An 18,268-nucleotide genomic window follows, 5' to 3' on the forward strand; every position below is an offset into this window, starting at 1 on the left:
TTGGTAAAATTTGTTCGCCCTTATATCGCGTACGAAGACGGTTTTCCAATCAATAATACTTACTGGGATAAAATGATTTATGTGACGCAAACATGGACAACATTTCAAATCAAAAATTATTCGGTGTTGAATTGGAAATAGAAAATAACCAACTTACTGTCAACATATAAGCTCATCATCATCAATATTACATGCAATAACATAAAATAAAATCGTTGAGTTCAAACTTATGGAAACAAAATGTTCGGTTCATTAGAAGACGACGAAAGGATAACATGAATGAGCATTGAAGAGAAAACAAAAGAAATTTGTTGTATATAATTAATTGCTGTTTTCAAAAAGATTTCGTACATCGTCTATACAGCCCAAGCAAACATACACCGAAAACGACATGGCAATAAATAATTTATTCTTTTGAAATCCGAAATTTTGGTTGCTATCGTATTTATTTAATGTTCTTTGCGAACAAATTTCATATTAATTACTCATTAACGCTCCTCTTAAATCTCGCTCATTTGTTTGAAAATTTTATAAATTATGTTCTTGACTTTCAATTTTCTTTCAAAGGAGTCTTATTCCCCAAAAATCGTGCACACAAATACACATTCATGTAACAATTTAATTTTCAAAGTGAATTTTCCATCAAAAAACAAAAGTAATTATATTAGAATTTTCACCGTTGGATGTCGTGTCGTATATACAACAATTTTAATTTGCATACTCTAGACTCTGTTTTCTCGCTCTTTCTCTGTGTGTATGTGTATATTGTTGAGCATTACATCGAAATTAAAGGGTGTCCCCCATAAATGTTATGTTCAGATATGCTGATGAATGTTATTTTAATTTTTCCGAAAATATAATTTCACTTTATGTTTTTCATTATGAAAACTTTTGATTATCCCATGATATCACCAAAATACGGTGAAATATAATATTAACAATGTTACAATTTTAACTTCTGCTCTCTCCTTTTTCCTAAAAAAACAATCTCCGAAAAGGGATAATAATTTCGATGCTTCGTTTCCATATAAATTCGTTATTGTGTTACGCGTCGATATGACGTAATACTTAAGTATAATAAAATTTGCGGTTTAAAGCTTTTAAAACATTAAACCCGTTTCACATGCTTTACTATCCTATGATTAATACTTCGTTTTACGTTTCAAAGGCAATGTGAGTGAATATACACACCTTTTCTACTCAGGGAAGTGTATTGAAATTGTTAAAGCGGAGTGTTGTTTATACATTTAAAGAGGATACTTTTCCCTTTAAAATAAATTTCAACTTTCATCATTTCGGTCGTTATTTTCTCGAGTTTTTTTTATTTATTTATTTGTTAACTTCAGAAAATTAAATTTTGAATTAAATGGAGTAAATGTTCAAAATGTGTTTCGATAGCCACTCAAGCCTGAAACACTTAACGCCCACCGCTACCTTTTGCTTGTTAAGCCGGCAAAGCAATTAAATATTCAACAGTACTACAATTTAATGATTTACTTGGAAGGCTTTGACATGTACATGCTCGTATTGTTGCGGGATTAATCAGAAAGAATAGATAAAGAAATCATTCGTATAATTTATGATAAATTCAGTGTAATTGCTGTAATACGTGGGATGGTTATATAGGAAGTTATATAGGAAATGTCTAAAATTATCTTCTATATTGAAATGACTTACCTCGAGAAAATTGTAATTTCGAGCAACAATATTAATCCTTTTGTGCTTGATTAAACTTCCAACAATGTTCTCAGTAAATGGTTCAATCAATTTTCAAAATTGATGTTAAATATTATTTGCACACCCGAAAATTGTTACAGATTTCGTAATTTACCATAAATTGCTGTGTACAAAATTTGCACAAATTGTAAATTCAATTTTTTTTTCACTCATCAAAAGAATACTTCCCGCACAAATATTCATCAATTTCACATAATCCAAAAATAAACGTGTAAATTCAGTATTGTTATTTATATATAATCCAATGTTGTGCTCACTGTGTTCACCCACGATAATTATATGTGTACGATTTCGAACAGTGTTACGACAATAACACGAAAGAAAAAACCACTTTGCACATTCACTTGTCACGGAAATGTACTTAACCGAAACATTCACCAATTTTCACATTTCCATAATACAATCGGTTAAAAATTGTAATTTTCGAATGTATTTAAATATGAATCACGGCGATTTTTCGTTCCAATGACTGACGGTAATCGTTTCGATTTTATTTTATCGGATTCGTCAATTTTATGTATAAATTTCCCATTAAAATCTGTGAAAATTTGCGGAAACCCTTCGTCTAGGACGCGATAGTTTGTCGGTATTGAAAGATTTTCTGTTGACTGGTATACGCCCGAGATTTTGGGTTTACACAGCATGTCGATTCTACTGGAGTTGAGAGAATTTTTGTGGAAAGAATAGCTTTTATTATGGATTGTGCGCAGTGGTGGTGAAATTCATTCCAGAGTTAACATTGAAAGGTTTGAAAGGAAGGGGAAAACTTCTATTCAGAAACTGTTTGGAACAGAGTGAAGTTATTTTGCAGCAACGAAGTCCTAGCACTGATGACTTTTATATTACTACAGCTAAGGCCACTAAATTAGTCAATCGTAGAGTCTGTCTCAAATTTAAGGGAAACAAGATCAATAAACTTTAGACTTGTAAAGCATTAACAGCTGTCGATGACACTTTTTTTATCAGGATACTCGCCAGAATATTTTAAGTCGTCAAATAATAAATTCATCGACCTCTGCAAGTAAATCAAAGTTTCATTCTCAAGTATTACAAACTGTCAAGAATTATAAGTTCTAAAGTTTTAAAAGTGCACAAGTATTCCTGTCGATATGTGAAAATATTTTCATCAAAGTGTAAAATTACTGAGCATAGTAAACCCATCTGCGTGGGACCTGTGAGCGTCGACGCGAAAACCAACCATCGTGAGAGATGCACTTCTCTTCTCTTCGTTGGTGATGAATGTAGAGAATAAGGGTAGATTGGATTTTTTTCCGTGTTTTATCTAATCTTTTGTCCTATAATTAATTATTAAATATATAAAGCTTGTGCTTCTTTTATAGCTTAAGTTCAGATAATATAGAAAGGCGAAGGATAAATCAAAGTAATTAATCAACGGAGAAAAAATAAACGCACTTGCTATGAGATGGCTTTTTTCTTAAATATTAATTGTTTCCATTTCACGTCTATCCTTTTCGGCTAGTTGATGAACTCGAATAGAAAATGAAAACAGAAAATCATAATCTTAATAAACTTAATCCCAAGATTTTACTTAGTATATGAAGAAAATGATGAAAAATTACTTTTGTATTAAGGGACCATTCATTCACTCTGTTGTTGGAAATTAAATTTTGTCGTTTTTTTTTCAACATCTACTGCACGTTAATTTACAGGCAGTGTGAACAGCATATATAGACAATATAAAATTGGTTGATAAATAATTAAAATTCCCTGAGTTTAGTTTTAAATTTATCATATGACAAAAAATGTTTGGTCGACTATACACCGCCGATTTATAATATATGTACTCACGTTACACTTTTTATATAATATAGGGAGATATTGTTATGAATTTCATATATATAAACAAGAGGTGAATGTGGTTTTGAGTGTGCATATTATCATCATCAACCCCATAATGTTAAATCTCACAACATAGCACTTTTTACGTAAAAATCTCTCAAGTACAAAACAACCAGTGGTGCAACGGCGGCGCACTGTGTTTATTTTCGAAAGAAGTTGTGGAATGGCAAAGACGGAAAGAGAAAACCGTATATATATGAAACGCACGAAGTCAAGTTTATTGACTACCAGCTTTTAATAAAGCCTCACCAGCGTCGTATAATATGACGTCATAGATATGCTCATTGTAAACGCGAAAATATTTTTATACGAATGTACATACGGATGCATAATGGACTTGCATGGTGTATGGGACACGCTATACGACACTATGAGTAGACTCATTATTTCTGTGGAAAAAAATTAGCAAGGATTTTTCTGTCACATTCACTCAAAATAACTGAATATTATAACGATTTGTCTTTGTGGTTTTTTATTTTTGCACATCATACGTTTATTCATCTATTTTAAATAGAATTTATATTGTTCGGCGGAGAGATGGTTTTTCATTAGATGAATACGGCGCATATTATGCAATGCTCATAACAATTTCTTGGTATTTTTACAGTCAAAATATCACGTAAAATTTTTATGGTATTACTTAAGGAGATACGTGCTGTATGACATGAAAGGATTGACGTATAGTCCGATAGAAATATACACAGGGTGGTAGCTTCTCGGTGGCATTGGAACACAATATCGCTAATGAACGTGTAGAGGTTGCCAGTTTAAGTTCAACAAGGATGCTTTCGATGTCAGATTATGAACACTAATCTGTTAGTAACGACAATCGTATCGTATCCATAAATCTGCAACTTCATTTGTTTAACAGAATATAGTGAGAGGAAAAGTGAAATGTTTTCTGATTTGATAGCGGTTTGTAATTGATTCCACAAAAATTTCGTTGAACAAATGAAGATCTAGAATTTTTATTTTCTAAGTTTTTGTGAGTTTCTCGTAAGATACAATAATCAAATACTAAAATGAAAAATCTAGATTTTCATTTGCTACACATGTTTTGTGAGGAATCATTTCATCAAGCACCACAAGGACTTTCAAATAATCAGTTCGAATTTAACTTTTCCATGTACTTCCCCTTGAAAGCAAAGTCTATTACTTTATTGAATGAAACACATATTTAGATAGCAATTTTTTGTTGATGGGATCAAGAATTATGCTCATGATGTGAACATCGGATTACGCAGCATAATTGTCGACAATTTTCAAAGCAGTGAATCACAAAGTTTCGGTGTTCTTCGATTTATTATTAAATTTTCATCCTAATTTAATATTAGTCTGGCCTTTAAAAGCCAATTTTTCATGTAAAACGTGAGAGAGAGTGAGACAGATGTATTTCAATTATTAATGTTAGAAGAGTGACGAAAATGTTGGACTTAACTGTTTTTGATAAAACACTCTTCTTTTAGACACTGTATGAGTACATGGCATGAGTACTATGCCCCCCACTTCAGGGCATTTTTAATATATCCAAAGTACGTTGCTAGAAGACAATCCTCGTTCAACTGGTGCAGATACGTTACGGTGGTATTCGTCAGCTCAATCGGTAACATATAACCAAATTGTTGTTCGCCTAAAGCATAAAATCATCCACCGAGTCATGACGATATTTCGGGCTAAAACAATTCGACTTTATACTGACCTGATGCTCATGTGACGATGCAGATGATGAGTTGTTTTTGCGACTAATTTCTTGATGCACGTGACAATTTTTGATTGGAAAAATACGATAAATTATTGAAAATAACAGAAAAATTGACAAGTTAGAGCGGACAGATGTATGATGATTTGGCTTCGGCTCTCGCCTGGAAGCCTCTCGCACGTTAAGAAAGACTTTTAGTCCTAGGTACGAAATGTACTATTCTTTTGATCAATGCACTTCAAGCAAAAGTGCTTCGAGTGACAGCTGCCAAATAGAGTACTATTTTGTATGAATTTTTTTTGAAGTTTTTGTTACAGTGCCAAAATTTGTTCCACTGTCCCATTTCCATTTCAGTACTCTAATTAGAGTACCCATGATTGAAGTGCGTTGTTTTGATATAAAAATGGAACAATGGCATTACAATTGGCAGTATTTCGTTAAATTTGGAAGACATTTTTTTGTTGCTTATCAATTTGTTAACGAGATATAAATGTACACCCTGTGCGTTCATACGTACGTACATTCTACACATATGAACCGAAATGGTGTACACACATAATGATCATAATATTTTGCAAAAGCGAAAAAGAACTGAGCTTTCTGCAAAGGGAATATTCTACAAGTGATATGTTTCAAACATGCTGTTTGGAATTTTAAAATGTGCGATTGTAACGAAATATATTTTTAAAATAGAAATTTGTATATATATAAAGTTACATTATAAATAAACACATAAAATATAAAAGAATTTATACAAAAAGTTGTTTTTTCATAGAAATATCATAAAATGCAGAAACGTTTTGTGTTTGACCTCGTAAATTTGTGGTATAATGTTCACAGCTTTATGTGGAAGAGAAAAAAAAGGGGAATAAAAAAAGATAAATTAGGGAAAATGAAAATAGAACGGAGATTTTTTTTTTATTTTTTGTAATTGAAAAGTTATGTTCACTTCGAATTAAAAGCATAAAAATTGTAGAGCATGAAATTTATTAGCAATGCATCTTTGTTGCTTAGCATGCTCACATTTTGGCTTCATACAACATTTTTTTGCATTTTTTTTGTTTTTCAAGAGATGAGAGACTTTTAATTTCCAGTTGTTGGTTTGGGCTAACCATTAGACTCGTGGAAATTTATTCTTAGTTTTAATTCGTCATCCAAACGTCTACAGCAAAGAGACTTGAGAATACGCTAGTAATTTGAGGATTTACGAACTTTAGGAAACGCTATTCAAACTCATCTCTTTCAATGAATTTTTTAGAAGTAACGCCGCCTCAGCAAAGACAAAGCTTTGGTACAAATACTTTTGCCTAATAAATTTAACCATACGTTTTGCTATACAAACGAGCACTAAGAACAACTTTATTCATAGCTTTGGTGACGACATAAAACAGGAATCATGCCCACACATTAGTAAACGGGTGTGACGCAAGTCCACTACCAAAAAAGCTAATTTTTTTTGGGACGGTGGAGCATTACATCAATTTTTTGACTTTCACCCTTGGTTCCAATAGGATCTGCCACTTGTGACGCAAATTTGTTTTTTTTTCTAACATTTTTTGGGTCACAAATTATTTTTATTTATTCAAAGCGAAAAAAAAGACTGCTCGCATACAGTAAAAAAACGATCTTTTCAATCAACAAATATTACAAAAAATAAAAATCATCCGCTCTATTACTTCCTAAAGTTCCAAGAATACATGCCGCATTGCCTCTTTGTATAGCAATAGAAATTTTCTGCAACAGATAATCTTTGGAACGTGGCTCCCCTGATGCTCTCTTCATCAACGATCCCAACTTGATATTTTCCTTGATAAATTTTTTTATAAGTAAACCCAAAGACTTGCATCACTTTCACCTTTTCAAATTTATATACCTCTAAATACTTAGCAAGAAATCCATGTCCTCGATAGTTTTACTTGAAATTTTAGTAGTTCTTCATCTCACAACATATTATACTCACGTAAAATCTTACTAACTTATGAAACATGTGAGACGGTGTGCCTGAACCAAATTTAATCAAATATTTTTGCACCTCTGATTTCTCTTTGTATTTCAATTTTTTCAATTTTTTCAACTTTTGTTCGAAGGGTAAGTTGGGCGCAGCAAGCGCTCCTCGAACAACAATCGAAATAATTATGTTCGTTTCATCGATTTCCATACATTTTCACGAGGTGCGTGAAAATTACGAAAAAAAATATCTTCTTATATGGAATCTGTTTGGGGAAAGAAAATAAATATTTTTTTTTGTATGGTGACACTAATTGGGAATGCATGGATTTCGAAATACCCCCAGCTAAAATAAACGTTTTTCCGGTTTTTTTTCATGTTCCGAACGTGTTTGAAGTCGGTTTCATACCAAATCTATCGGCTTCCCATTGGAGTCTTCATACGAGAAAGTGTGTGTTTTATGTCAACAAACAATATTCAATGAACAGATATGCGGACACTTATTTTCGTCCGTTTCCCGTTCCCGTGAAAATGTATGGAAATTGATGGTGCAAGATGGTCCAGAGGTGCAAAAAATTTTGATTAAATTTGGTTCAGGCAAACCGTGGTGAGACCACGAGATTAAGAAAAACAGGGATTCGCATCATGTCAGTGTAAAGTAAACCAGGCAGGAGCGCTTCATTTGACAGGGACCTGAATTCTCTAGTAGCCTTATATTTTGCGAATAAAATTAATTCAATTTATGACAGTCTTCATTTAAGTTCACTTTTGTACAATGTAGTAGGTCCCTTATTTAACCTGGTAACCTGGTTTAGTTAACTCTGTCGTGATTCGCACGAATATTGCTAAATATTTTTAGGTGACTGTAAATAATGACCGAATTAACGTCATACAGCTACAGTTCGCAAAAATCTAGCAATTTCTCGAATGACCTTTTTCATTGCGACAATTTGCAATTGTCTACACTTTGTTCATCAGAAATATTATCGTCAATATTATCGTCAATAGTGACCAGAAACGAATTTTTGTCAAAATACACATGTGCAAACGTTATGTTTACCTGATCGACAATCACAAAAGGCAATTCCAAATTGAGCTCTTGTTCGAATTTTCAATTTGGTCCCATTGGTGAACAAATAACGCGCAATATGTACATGCAACTACACTGAATCCTTTAAGTAAAATATTTCCATACATCTATTAAATACAGTGAACGACATCTCAAATGTCTCACTGTCATTTTTTTCAGAGAATGTCATTGTGAATTTGCAATGACACAATAAAATTCTCAGAAAAATTTGACAGTGAGACATTTGAGATGTCGTTCACTGTATGTTTCAAACGTGAAAAAAAAACTTCACAAACATTAATGCACTTTTCAACAAAAACAAACATATGAAAAGACAACTAATGGTATGTCATTGTTTTATTAAGTCAAGCAAAATACTCTTAGTAAAGGCACCTCACTAACGGGCTCTTGTGCCGTCTGTGAGTGTTTTACGTTTGAAGGAAGGCTTTCTTGTACTTCCTTTGATTCATTTAATGCTTTTTGACTCTGAGAAAATGTGGAGAAATTTTCAATGAAAAGATTTTTTTTATTATTTCAAAGGTAAGAAGAAATAATTGGAGCGAACAAATTTTTAAATAAACCAACGGGCTACACCTTCTTTAATTAGAAGTGGCCATGTATGTAATAGACATTCTATTGCCAATTGTTGAAATCTATTACATCTAAAGGAAACCTACTTAATAGAAAAGTTTCCAACTGATGAATTTATACAGAAATTAGAACTAAAAACTGAAAGAACAACACCTTTCGCGCTCGAGCGCTATATATATTGAGTTACTGAAACTGTGTCAAAAGCGAGATTCATTTTTTCAGTTAAATATAATCGGTTGCCACGGATTTCACCTACAAATTACCTAAAGTCTTCATGGCTTTACAATGCCCGTGAGCAGGCATAGATAAGGCTTTGAGGTCACATATATAGTTTGTAATTCTAATTAATTGTACAAAATAATAAAATTGAAATTTGAGAAGTTCGATACTGCTCCAATTATACAACATATACATGCTACATGCTACGGCTTGTGCTAACATTCATTCGTCTCAATGAGCGTCTTTTATAAACTTCATGGAAACAATATGCGGAAGAGTGAAATGTTTCCACATAAATGTCACCTAACAATTGAAAGTCCAGATTCTATATTTTAGTATTTCGTTGCAGTTCGCGCAAAAACGAAATATCTATGGAAATAATTACAAACCACAACAACTGCAAATCAGAAAATGTGACACATTTCACTTTTTCGCGAGTGTACTATTAATTTTACAACCATTAAATTACAATTTCTATTTTGTGGTTAACTATATCAAACACATAATAAAACAGAAATCTTGATTGATTTCATATTTTTCCATGCATAGGGTAGCGATCCAAATATATTTGATTTTAGAATTACTTTACTTATAATATTACAATTAGTAATAGATTATACAAATTATATTTAAGTCCGCTATTGACGAGGATAACACATGGGGTTTCCATAAGTAAAACAGGGAAATTATAATTATTTTAAATTGCTGGGTGAAGGCCCGTCATTGGGAAATGACAGGACAGTTTCCCGAAAATGTATGGAAAATTTTATCACAAAAATTCACCGAAAAAATTCAAAGAAACTCACCTCTTATGCTTTCCATTGTATTCGGGCATAGTCTCTTTAGGTCGCCAAGGCATATTTGAACACTAAACACTTTTTACTCGATGCAAAAACAAAAAGTTCTTTTTTGTTTTGTCGCGACAAAAACACATAAAATATTTCGACACAACTGTGACACTCCTCTACCTATAAGTACTAGAATGAATGTTTGCTGTGTTCACTTCGGTGATAAAATATTTTCATTCAAAAAAGTATAATATAAATCATGAAACAGTTGACAAAGGGTAGCGTATGCATTTAATAATGCTCATCGACCATTTTTTAAAGCTTTACGAGAGCTCAGCGGACATTCTCTCAACGATGGGAGAGCATTTATTAAAAATTTAGCCTCTCGTAAGACTGCGCTGAGCGTAAATAAATGTTCGTTCCTCTTTAAAAGGCTAAGAAGACTTCGCGAAGTCTAATTATGCCACCTCTTTGAATAAAAATATCGGCTGAGTTCTAATAATTCTCCGCTGACCTCTAATAATTCTTCGCTGAGCTTCAACAAACCTCCGCTGAGCTCTAATAATTCTCCGCTAGGCTTCAGGAAGTGACCGTTAGGCCTAAGCAAGTTGCAGGAAGGCTTAATGGAGCGAATCGGACACTCAGCGGAGATCTGCCAAAGCTAAGTGGAGTCTTATTAAATCATAGCAACAATTATTAGGTATCCGCTGATGCTTATTGAGTGTTCGCTTAGCTTCATTGCCTTACTACAACGTGCAAAGGTCTGACGGACTCTTACTGAAGCCTAGCGGAGAATTATTAGAACTCATTAGAGGTTTGTCAAAGCTCAGCGGAGAATTATTAGAGCTCAGCGGAGGTTTTTTAAAGCTCAGCGGGGAGAATTATTCGACCTCAGCCGATATTTTTGTTCGAAGAGGTGCATAATTAGACTCAGCGAAGTCTTGTTAGCTTACTAAAGAAGTGGGAGAGGTTACAATTTTAATAAATGTCTACCATCGTTGAAGTGTCGGACACTTTTTTGAATGAAAATATTTTACCGCCGAAGTGAACACAGCAAACTTTCACTCTAGTCCTTATAATAGCGGAGTGTCACAGTTGTGTCGAAATATTTTCTGTTTTATCGCGACAAAACAAAAAAAAACTTTTTGTTTTTGCATCGAGTAAAAAGTGTTTTAGTGTTTAAATATCCCTTGGGGACATAAAGAGACGGTGCACGAATACAATGGAAAGCATCATGGGTGAGTTTCTTTGAATCTTTTCGGTGAATTTTTGTGAAAAAATTTTCCAGACATTTTCGGGAAACTGTCCTGTCATTTCCCAATGACGGGCCTTAAGAGTTGTATGAAACATGAAAACAAGCCATCAGCGATTTTCGGCGGGTACACAGTAATCGATTCAGGTGACCCTCCTGGGTCATTTGCAACAAAAAAGAATCCTCGAAATAATTATGTTTTCACGCCGGGAATCATGAAAAATAGTTTTTGTTGCATATCACCAACAATACGTGATGCATCCGGGCATCCTAACTCGTCCTGAGCTATCTCGAAAACCGAAGCACGGCAACAACCATTGGCAGCAATACCAGCAGTTTCAAACGCATTTTGGTCGGAGTGGCGCAAGGATCTATTATCGGTCCATTAATGTTCCTCGTGTACATAAACGACATTCGAATCGAATGGAAAGTCAAACGGAAGATCGAACAGGAAATCGGACGGAGTGTCGAACGAAAAGTTGAATGGCGAGCGGTGATGGAAGCTTTAGGATTGGCGCGCAGAGGTAAATGATTGAGGATGTTCAAGAGTTTTGATTTTTTCGAAGGTCTTCATTTCGAAAAAGTTTTTAAGGTCAAGTGGTTGAGTGTTTTTCCGGTTTTTCGGGTTGTTTTCCGTTTTATTTTTAATTTTATTTTGATTTTGTTTAACTTGATTTCGATTGACTCCGTTCTGCTGCGTCTAAGGGATGTTTTTCGAAGCAGCCTTCCGAGAATTTTTCCGTATTTCCCTCGTAAGGTGGCACGAAATTGATTGAACAAACTTTAAGACACTAGTTCAATCGAAAAGTTTGCGGCTGTATCGTGTAACGGACAAGTGGAAGCGATTGAAGATGGTTAGACCACGCTTACTTCTGACCGCCACTGGATCCGGAGGTCGAAACGGCAATTTATCTCCACATTCGCTTCACGCGTACCATGGGAAAGGGAAGAGTGATTCTGCTCTGTTTGTTTAGCTGTGTTCGATTGAACTTTACTAGTTCTGAGCTCAGGCTCCTTTTGTGAGTAAAAAATTTGTTTGTTGCATGTTAGATAACGCCACCCCTGGAATTAGTCTTGCTTCCAGATAAAATAAAGTTTTGTACCACCGGTCGATTATTTATTGTATAATTTATGTCCTTACTATAATAGCATTCCTTCATCTCAAATATTACCAACTGTTAACTCACATCTTCCCATCTTTGAATGTAATTAAGTTCAACAGACATCCAAAAAGGAAGTTGGAGAATAACAATTGTTTTCCCATCATTAATTCACTTCGATAAATCAATCGCTATTGGCTATATGGCATTATCGAACACCGAACGATATCAACAATGTCAAAGCGCTCAAATGGAAAATGTTTTTAAGTCGAATCTCCATTTAAACTTCAAATACAATATTGCAACACAATCGTATATTTTAGGTGATGGTGGTGGCATTTATACGAAGAAGAGGAAGATCTACCATTTATAAAAGCTAAACAGATTAAACATAGCTTAGAGACAAATATTGAAAATGTGATTTGGCTCTTTCATTCTTTCTTATCTTAACCATGCAACGAAGAACGACGTATACGAAACTCTTTGAAATATATTGTGAAGTGTACATTGAACCTACGAGATAAGAAAGATTTTCCATGGTTGAATGCTAGACGCTTTATGTACAACATGTATTATGTCTTTATATATGTGTATTGTATGTATTGGGCGCAAATATTCGCTGGAATAAATTTGCAGCAAAGAAAATTATTGGGTTATTTAAACTAAAAACTTTCTACCCATGGAAGATTCATTCTGTATGCATTACTGTATTGAAGAATCGCAGAGAATATTATTTCATTGCTTGTTTTTCAACAGCTGAATAAATATTATTTTTTGTATATTTAATAAATGCAACTTTCTTTTGTAGGTTTACCAGAGCTGAATGCATAGATAATACACAATTGCAGAGTTGCAGAGGGTGTGTTTTGGTGATCACTGAAATTTATGGGAAAAAATTACTTGTTGAAAGTTAGGATTATTCACGTAGTGTACGGTTCAGAAGTGTTAGAGAATAATAATGTGGAAATGGTGAGCTTCATATCTGGAGATTAACAAATCTTAATATTAGCTGCACTGATGCTGTGGGAAAGGATTTCGTAAAATATTAAGCCAACAAACACTTCGGTTAGTAATTTGAATTTTGTCAACGGAAAGTGGCTTCAGAAAGCTCAAATCAAAATTTAACACCCCAGTTGTGTCACTTTTGTGCATGTGCAACACGCTGAACGTACCCTTCGCTACTCACGTACTCGTAAAGTGCATCAAAACTCATATTTCGTATTTCCAATGGTTTACAGTTTGATAAGAGAGATTCAGCAAAAATAAATCAAACTGCAAGTGTATCAGATTTGAACAGTTCAATCAAATTCATGAAAATTATTTATTCATGAAATGTTCAGTTATATCCCTCGGATTTTCGAGTGCTAACATTGAGCAAATATTGAAAAATGTTTTTATTGTGAATAAAAGAAAAGACTGAGAAAATATTCGATGCATTTGATTTTACTTTTATGTGCATGTTACGTTCTCAGTTTACAAGATTATTACCGAAAATAACTGTTTTCCTTCGAAAAATCTTCAATACGTTCTTATTGAAATGCATAAAATCGGTGATTTCGAATTCTGTGTAACTGTGTACGGTTCCATTATTATTTGAATGAGAATGGAGAATGTGAGGTTAAGCAATCGATGATGACATGGAATAGAGTTTTGCAGATAGGATTTTCGTCTTGTATTACTATGTAATACAAAGAGTTTGCGAATTTTCCGGTTTTTCACCAAGCTACTTTTATACCATCGAATACAACCGACAAAACTGTCATTGAACGAGCGATTTCGATTTTTTTTTTATTCCAACATCTGTTTACGTTTACAGCTCTTTACAGAATAGATATTTGATTGATAAAACATTTCATTTAATTGATTGGATGAACGACATCATACGACGAACATACAATCAAATTTCATTATTATGTTTCTGCGAGCATTTTCGTGAGCATGTTTCCGTTTTGAAAAGAGTCTGATTACATTTTTTGCTGTGAAAGATTACCATTTGTTGTGACGTAACTTTGCCAAAACGGATTAGGTTTTACGTGTCCCTGGCGTGTTTTATGAGAAGAAAACTAATTTTCCTTTTACAGAGCAAAGAGGAAAGTCTTCTTATGTAAGAGGATTTTTTTTTGTAAGATTCGAAATTTGGAGGTATTTTTGGGAGGCTTTGACATATTTCAGCTATTTCATTCATCTACGTGAGCAATCATGTGAAATATGAATATAGTCATATACCAATCTTACACTGAGTCTGGTAGAAAAATATTCGGTATTAATTTTGAAAGCTGATGTGCGTTTTCAACTACTGTTCGATTTTTTATTTTCAATCGTCTGTAATAAACGTCGTCTATGAAGAATGTAAAAATGTCTGTTAGACATCGTAAATAACAAATGTCGTAAATCGATGAAAAGTTTTGCAATCGTAATAGAGTGGTGGACTGTACTGCGTGTATATTTCCGTCGAGCAAAACGAGAAACGATTTTTACGGTTAAGACTAAAATATTAACTTTGTTGGCAGCTGAAAATACAATTTCCTGTTTCGCAGGAGTAACTGAAATCAACGTCAAAAATGAATTGCATTGAGCTATTGCATTTCCTCCAACACGGAAGCACAAATTTAAAAAAAGAAATATTTATCGGTCAAATATGTGTGTATGCGGGAAGTAATATCAGCAAAATGATTTTTCTGATAAAAAGCAAAATTTCCAGCACCTTTCTCTACCATCAACAATATTTTCGATAACATTGCCTGTGGAACTTCCCTATTTCCGGTGTTTCTACTATACTAGCTGCGGCCACACTGACATACTACGCGTTTGCGTTACTTCGGTAATATTGCAACTTTTTATACTTCCGTCGAAAGATGTATGGTAGATTGCTTAATTGAAAAAAAAAGAAAATCGCCCTGCATCAAATCGATTGCATCTATCATGTAAATAACATTTCAGCATTATAAAGGACATTTTTCCATGTTATATTTTATATCAAAGCGCTCCTTACTTTCAATGCAACATGCTACACACAGAGTAGATATGAAACATTTTTCCTCAAGGATGTATTTTGCACATATGAAGTGAAGGTATTTTCGAACGTATTTAAAAATGATGTATTGTATATACCCTTTGTGCTGGATCTGTCCAACGATAACAACAATGCTGTGTATATGCATTATCCGGGACAAATTTTTGAAGTTTCCCTTACACAACATTAAACACAAAATATTCTCTACCCTAGCATCATTATGAAGAAAGAAAGAAAAATACCTATCTCTCGCAACCATGGAGAATCTTCACTTTGCCGCAGCTGAAATACAAATTTTCCGTGCAATTCTATCAGAACCATCTGGTTGGCTGCATAATTCGTTGTTATGTTGACTTTAGCTTTCAAGTTGAAGGAAGTAAATGATTTTTCGTCTGTCGAGGGTATATTATTTTTCCATATTTTCCTGAAACAAACAGAGAAATTGTAAAATTAAGAGACAATTTGTTTGTACACAACATTATACATAAATAATATAATTTCTGGAACGCTCATGGCATGAACATGTAAAGTAAACAAGTAATAGTGACGCGCAAACTAGAAAAAAGCATTAGCATTTTGTAAATAGTATGTATATGAACGTATTTACATAGCACTGGAATGTTTCTTTAACGTTCATAGAATATGCTTGACGGAATGCACTGATCTTGATTTGCATTCGAAATTTGAATGGAATGCGAGATATGTTTGGTTCGATGATATTAAGAGGGGCACTGCGAAAATTTCGACCAACTTTGAGAATTTAGAAGCAGTTCTCGGCGACCCTGCCAAGATATGCCGTGCAATTTTTATAATTTGTTGACTAATTTCGATTGAAACGGAAGGCATATCAGAGGGTTCTGAAAACACTTTTTCAGCAATAAATCGAGATAGAAGTATTTTTGAAGGTTGAATGTTGTACATTCGGAAGCTAAAACGAATTCTCGAATTGAAAGTCGATACCAACGCATCACAGCTTGCCCGGGTCAAAGAATCATTGTTTTCGAATTGGTCCTTGTTTTCGCGGTATTAGTCTTAATAGTTATTCACTCAACTGAATATTATATTTTTTGACGTGTGTGGATTTTACAAAAATATTTTCACCCGAGTTGCGTATAAAACATTTTATGCCTCAAGGTATGGGAAACACTTTTGTCACTTTGTAGAGGTTCATTCATTTAAACTTCCCTGTTTTGAACATTGAGGCGTCATATAATACGTTCTGTCGTATTAACCCTATTCAAACGAACACGAAGATTAGGACGCTTCAGAAGTACATGTATTTTAGACGGCGACCGAACGCTTCGGCTGAGATCTTAGAGTAACAGAAGAACTAATTACAATGTATATAAGTTAGTGATTAAGGGACTGTACCCGTTTTAGACTTTTTCAATTGAGTCCTTTTTTCTTTTCATTTTCCTAATTTTTCATTTTCTTAATTTTTTCTTTAAAAATCTTTTAAATTATTTTGCATGAATTTCTAGTTTTATCTAAGTTCGATGTATAATTGGGTTTCGGCCTGTCCATTGGAACTATAAATAATTAAATAAATGTTTTGTGTCCTACACAAAATTACATCATCAATCATTTTATTGCGATCGTAAACCTCGACTACATGGAACAGAAAAATCCGCAAGTAACTTGAATCTTAAATTTTACTTCTTAGTTAACCTGTTACTGACGGCAAGCATATGACCAGTATTATTATCGGGTCTATTACTTCCATCGATCAAAGTATTTTTAATCAACAACATTATCCAGACTTTGTCATTATTTTTTTTCTTCGTTGTCGATAACAGATCAATAGCCGGATACGAGGGTTGCCTTTTATATTTCTGGCCTAGGGCACTTCTAGTGTTTTCATATGCTTGTCACTATGCTAGCAGATAACTGTGGACCTTTTTAGGAAGAACTACATCTATGAGGGCCATGAGATGTTCTTCGGTCTAGTCACAGGAGCCCTTCTGACAGAGGTCTTCACTTGATTTGGAATTTTGGGATAAATGTGTAGCATCGGGTACTTTTAGTGTTTTGCTAGCATCAAGCAGATAACGTTGGACCTTTCTAAGAGAAACTATCAAAAGGGAACAATAACATTTTATTTGGTCTAATCACAAAAGCCCTGATATCATAGGTCCTCTTCTATGGAAACCTCGGGTCAAATTTTCATATTGCCACCATTTGGACATGGATCGTTGTAGATCTTCGAATGTTGGTGTTTGGAGTGGTATTGACGTAGTCTCCCTGTAGCACTATGTTTGGTTCCACCAAGCAACCCCATTTGACTGGAGTAAAAAAAAAACATTTTGTATGAAAATTTAAGAAAATTTGCGAGGGCCTATGTGAGAAAGGCTCCTGTGACTAGATGAAAGACACTTTTTGTTGTCATTGTGGTAGTTTGCCCAACAAGGGTCCAACGTTGTCTGCTTACACAGTAACTAGCACAGGAAAACGCTAGAAGTACCAGAAATATAAAAGGCAACCCTCGTATTACCCAAATTATATTTTTCGATATTTTCATTTATTCGCAATGCGGAATTCTTCAACAAATTCTTAATCACCAGGTGAACTTTAGGCCGATAGGTCAATATTCAATTGTAAATCATGTGTGAGGTGACAAGTACATCCAATTAAATGTGAATAAACACAAACCAGAGACTATTTTTATGAAAATATTTCCTGGATTTTTCTAAATTGTCCCTGTCTAATATTGCGCCTGTCGCACCGTTGAATCATTTTGAATATTTTATACTGGGAATCGAGAAGTCGGGTGCGCAATCTATCGTAAATAATTGTAAATAAATAAGGAGTGGAGATTGATGTTGGCGGGTAGATGATCCGGCTCGAAGGACCATGAATAAAATTCCCTTTCTTCTCTATCTGTGAAGCTTTATTTTAAATTAATCTTAATTCTAAGAAAGTGATTTTTATTCAGTCCCAAAAGCATTTTTTTTTGGAAATTGGGGAAATTTTGGTATAATCTAAGAAAATGTGCG

The 18,268-nt window shown here is 33.9% G+C and overlaps 1 protein-coding gene across 2 annotated transcripts in view; it reads right to left on the reverse strand.

The window, feature by feature from the left end:
* Positions 1-2,333, reverse strand: part of LOC119073590 (zwei Ig domain protein zig-8) — a 131,606-nt gene extending 129,273 nt beyond the window's left edge. For both annotated transcript variants that reach the window (XM_037179164.1, XM_037179163.1), the window contains exon 1: positions 1,678-2,333. The gene's annotated coding sequence lies outside the window, so the exon portion shown is untranslated. The remainder of the gene's footprint in view (positions 1-1,677) is intronic.
* Positions 2,334-18,268: the final 15,935 nt, after the last annotated feature.

This window comes from Bradysia coprophila, unplaced genomic scaffold (genome assembly GCF_014529535.1).
Source record: "Bradysia coprophila strain Holo2 unplaced genomic scaffold, BU_Bcop_v1 contig_138, whole genome shotgun sequence".
NCBI lineage: Eukaryota > Metazoa > Arthropoda > Insecta > Diptera > Sciaridae > Bradysia > Bradysia coprophila.